Source organism: Halictus rubicundus, unplaced genomic scaffold, assembly GCF_050948215.1.
Source record: "Halictus rubicundus isolate RS-2024b unplaced genomic scaffold, iyHalRubi1_principal scaffold0207, whole genome shotgun sequence".
NCBI classification, from domain to species: Eukaryota; Metazoa; Arthropoda; class Insecta; order Hymenoptera; family Halictidae; genus Halictus; species Halictus rubicundus.
Window position 1 is genome coordinate 169,983 of NW_027488748.1, and position 5,702 is coordinate 175,684.

A 5,702-nucleotide genomic window follows, 5' to 3' on the forward strand; every position below is an offset into this window, starting at 1 on the left:
TACGCTAAAGAGATAAAAATAAAAAATATTATTAATAAAACAAAAAATCTTGCTGCGAAAAGAATTATTGATAATTTATACTTTCTATTTATTTTTTTATTTTTTATTTTATTTATTATCAATATTTTATTTGATAAATTAGTTTTTTGTTTCTTCTCTTTTTAATTCTTTTCGCAGTCGGGTTTTTTGTTTTTTTATAATATTTCTTATTTTTATCTTTTTAATATCTTTTAATGTTTTTAATATTTTAATCATGCCGTAATTGTTTATACGTTTCATTTCCACGTCGAAAAATAATACTCTTCGTATTAAAATTCAAATCAATTATATTGATGTGTTACCATTTGTTAACAATATATAAAAAACGTAATTTTTAAAACTATACTTTTGTTCTGTAAATTTTACATATACATATATTCGTGTTATATTTGTATAGAAAGTTTAAAAAATTAAGAAGATTTTTAAACAAGTCCATATTCAATGATCGTTTAATACAATTATTTACAATTGAAAATTCCATATTTTAAATTAAGAAGGAATAAGCCTCCAAATTTCGACAGATCCGAAAGGAAGAAAAGAAACCGCTCGAACCAGCTCGAACGCTTTCCATGCGATCATCGACGGTGTTTATATGAATATGATACGGCAACATTGCCCTTTTAAAAGCTGACAACGCAGTAAAATCTAGCTTCCTCGTCACACACCTCTTGTGTTGCAACGTCAATCGAGTTCTCTTTCTGATTCATAATAGAATACGACGATAGCTCCATCTCGTATTCATCAGTCAGCTACACATTTGTACGTAATACCATTTCTGTAAAGGAAACTGTACGGCAGATACCGACCACCGAATCTTGAAAAGTCACGTGACTGACCCGGGCCCTTAAGGAACCCGCATTTGGTCCAGTTAATTCGTAGCTCGCATTCTGCCGTGCGCTTGAGAACCGCTATGAGCCGTCGTGTGCCGTTCTCGTGATCCGTTACGGGTATGACTGAGTCGTCTATGTACGTTAGTACCGTTTTTTCCGTGATCAGGTACCTGAACGCAACGTTTATGAATCGCTGAAAGACCGCCGGCGAATTGCAAAGGCCGAACGGGACCCTTCAGGAATTCGTTTTGCCCGTCGGGTATGATAAAAGACGTGTATTTCCGGCTTTACTGCTCGACCGGTACGTGGAAAAACGCGTTCCGCAGGTCGATCGTGCTGTACACCGAGGCACCTTGCAGCAAATCGAGCTGGTCCTCGATTAGCGGGAGGGGGTACCGATCTCGAACTATCTTCGCGTTCAGTTGCCGATAGTCTACGCACAGGCGGGTGGTATTGTCCTTCTTCTTGACCAGGACGACTGGGCTCGCGTACTCCGAAAGAGAGGGTTGCGCGACACCGTCGCATTCCCACTCGCTGATCTGTCGGTTGACCTCGCCCCTTTCGGAGGGAGAGAGCCTTCTCGGCCGCTGGTAAACCGGCTCGTTATCTTTTAAGATTATCCGCATCGTGACTCCGAACTCCCGAATTGCGTTTGGCTTATAATCGCGTACGGCCGTTTCTATCTCGTCGCGTAATTCCGTATTATCGATGTGTGAGACGTCGATCGTGTCGCGTGAGGGTTCGTGCCGTATGTGTAGGATTTCGGGGATGCTATCTACGACTCGTGACCGCGTTGCCAACGTCATTGACGTCGAAGCCGAGCAACACACCGTATTCCAAGACCGTGTTCTCCACGACGCGCAGCGTTGCCTCTCGTATTTCCCCGTCGACGATTATTTCGGCCCTGAATTTCCCCAACGTGCTGCAGCGTTCGGCGCCTATCCCGCGTAAGTACAGTTCTTCGCGTGTTAACGTGGGTGCCCCGACTTCGCGGTATATATCCTCGCGGATCAGCGACACGTCACTACCGGTGTCGAGCACGGCGACCGCGGCGCATCCGTTGACGCGAACGTCTTTGCGGTATTTGTTCGCGGTGGACGCCGCGACGGCGAGGACGTCTTTCGCGGGCGTTTTCTTGGGGCATTCGCGCGAGATGTGACCGTAGTCGTTGCAGTTGAAGCACTTACGACCTTTGGGCGGGGCAGCTCGCTGCGGGGTGTCCTCGGTTGCCGCAGTTGGTGCATCGCCTCGGCGTGGCGCTCGCTGCGCTGGCGGGCCGGGGTGCTGGCGCTGCAGTTGCTCTCTTGGGCGGCGCGTTCGTAGCCGTCGTCCGGATCGCGATCTTCTCGAATGCCTCCAGCAGATCCGTCATGGTCCGGAACCGCTGTAGCCGGGCCTGGTCTTGGAGGACGGGATCGGGTAGCCCGCTTATGATACAGTCTATTAGCTCCTCTTCCTCTATGGAGCCGCGGGTTGCCAGGATCACCTTCTGGTGGAGGTAATCGGCGAAGGACTCCCCTCATTGCCATGTCCTTCCCTCGAAGAGCCGCCTTGCCTGTAGACGGTTGGGCCTCAGATAGAACATGGAGCCCATATGCTGCTATTCTGGTGTCTTCTGTTATGTTTTGGTATATTCAGGTGTATTGAAGTAAAGTCTGGTATATTCTTGTATATTCTTTGTATTATATCCGTGCATATTCTAGTATGTTCTGTTATATTTAAGTATATTCGGGTATAATCTTATACATTCTTGTATATTATTGTATTTTCCTGTATACTCTAGTATATTCTGTCATTTTCTGTTATATTCCGGTATATTCAAGTATGATCTGGTATATTCCAGTGTATTTTGGTATTCTCTTGTATATTCTTGTATATTTTTGTATTTTCTAGGATAACCTAATTCTGGTATAACCTAAGTAGGTATATAAGGCGGTTTCTAACTCAGTTGCGAGGGGGGTTATTCTCTTGCGGGGCGAGAGGGGAACGCTCCGGCGCTATCGCTCTGGCGCCGAGGTGCGGTGGTGGGGGTTATCGCCTTGCGGTTTCGGCACATCCATTATCGGGATAGCGTTTCTTATCGCTGCATCCGGATTTCGTCGACGCCGAAGTAGCTCATTATCGTTGCAACCGTATTCTGCAATATGATTTGACCTTGAAGGTTGCGATATATTTCGCTGGGAGATAGAGAGAGGTCGTTTCTCTCTCACTCTTGCGTCTTCTTGGCGCGCGGCCATTTTTTATAATATTTCGCGGGAGAGAGGGGTCTCTCTCTCAATCTTGCCGCGCGGCAATTTTTATAATATTTCGCGGGAGATAGAGAGAGAGGTCGTTTCTCTCTCGCGGTTTCATGTCGCGAGGCCGTTGCATTTTGGCGAGACGGCGTCTCTCTCGCAGAACCACATCCTTTTGCCAGTTGCGATCGCGTCAACGGTTTTTTCATTATCGCGCTGTTTTTTATTCTACAGCACCACATCCCTTCGTTAATTGCATTCATGCTTTTCGCGGCGAGATCGAGAGAGGTTGTTTTTTCTCTCGCTCTTGTAAATTTGCGAGCGGATACATTTTATCGCTCGAGACGCATTTAAATAGGTGGCGATTCATCGCTACGCGTATTTCAAGTTTCGTTTTAAGTAGTGAAATCAACGAAAGCGGTCGTATAGATATGTAAACTGTATAACTACAACCGCGTGTGCGTTCTGTTTGCCACTTTATCCATTTACCGCTGTTGCCTGTTTTAGCAGTACTCCGTCTCATTATGTCGAATGCTGGTTCTGCGCATAAAAATTTATTTAATAACGCCGAAGGTGCGCGCATGTATGTGAAAAAAGGAAAGCTGACTCGTAAGTAGAAAAAAATGAATAAGGTTTGTTCGAAAGCATTCAGCTATTGTGAAAATATCTTTGTAGAGTTCATCCGCAGGAGTCGCAACAAGAACACCGACCGCAGATCTCCGTAGTTCCGAACAAAAGTCTGATGCCGCCGCCGCCGCCACCGCCACGCAATATTCGAACGCGAATCCTTTGTCGGAGGTATTCGATCGCTGGCAATTATTTTGTGGCGGCCGTTAACCCGTCAGCAAAAACAGCTGACAGCGAAGGCTAGGAAAGAAACCGAGAACATGTATTCGCGTAAGCAAATCCGCGAGGACTCATCGACGTGCGAGGACGTAGACGCATCACCCAACGGTCATTAATCCGTCAGCAAAACATCTGATGGTTGCGATTCCAATAAAGAGTTCACACGTCAGACATCTAGAATGTTCGACCCAGCGCAAGTATATAAACGCGAGCGGACGCGCGCTAAGGGCTTCTTGTGTGTAACTCCTCAAAGGGATACCTCTCTTAATAAAGAATAAATCGCTGTGGTTGCCGAACACATATAATTCCCTTCAATTTTAAATATCTCGAAATTGGTATACGCGTCGATGACAGTCTATTCGTAGAAATAACTATTGGTGTTAACAGAGGTAACGAAATTTCATTTTTGATGTCAGCTTGGAAAGAGCTGATGAGCACCAAAGAGTATGTAACTAATTAGCCGAGATAGGGTAAGCCGATCAATGAATCTGTAATGTTGTATGCGGTTAACGTCGAGGGGATGAATTTGTTAAAATTTGTCGATTCTCTTACTGCGATTTACATTACAGAAAAGACGATGAGAAATTTATACAAATTAGAATTTTGTATCGAGAATATTTATTCATGGCTAACAGACATAGTACCAGAGATTGCGGAGAAATTTATGAAATTTGTGCATGCGATAAATAAAAACGTTAATGCGAAAAATTACGCGCAAATAATTCTTTGCGACGCACAGTGGGGTATTTACACCGGAAAGTCGGAAAAAATTACTTTTACATGGAAACCATTTTCAAATGTGGTAGAATATAATTGTAATGCAGAATGTATATATATATGTAGAAATAACATTTTAATAAGAATATATATAAATAATATTTTTCAATGAATAAAATCAATTTTCGTCAGACAATGCGTTCGAAGTTTCTTCTTCAGATATTTCTTCTTCTGCATATTCGGTCTCGCTTTCATTTGTAGAATTTATAGGCTCAAAGGGGAGAAATAAATCCAAACTTTCTTTCAGGAACGCCATTGTCTTTTTTCTTCTAGGTTGTCTTAAACTTGTTCAAAGGGGATCAGAAGTAAGAGTCTGTTGATGACATCCACATTACATGCCTTCCTGGAAAACTTTCTGACATAACTCCGTCTATACTGGCGAAAATGTTTGTTTCTCGCCTCGGCTGCTTCTGATAATTGCCCAATAGGCAAAATTGTATTTTCTATGACTTTTGGTCCGTGAATTAATATTTTGTGTGTTGTGGGTGACATGGGATACCACCCATATAATCAAACGTACATTTCTGCTGTCTCTGTTGTATACGTTGCAAATTTTTGTTTATAATTTTTGTTTAAAGGCTATAGCCGGTTTTGGAGGCCAAATCGGCCCTGGAAGGGATTTTATTCCAATTTGCGCCATTCGATAGCCTACCAAAAAAGATACCTTTCAGCCAAGTTTTAGCCCTATAGCTCATCTGTAAGGGTAGTTATAGAGGAAAAACGAAAATCCAGTTTTTGGCCCATTTTCCCCATTTAATGACAATTTAAAATTCTGAAAAAAATCTGACACATTTCGGACACCAAACCACATACTTTGAGTCGTTTTCAGATTTTTCCGTTGTAAACTCTGGCTGTAAAAATCGAAAAACACGAAAAAAATCGAAAAAATGCAGATTTCATATGAAAATCTAAGAGTGACCCAATCAGAATTAATTTAGCAATAAGATATTGTCCTAAGTATTATGCTCAATTTTTT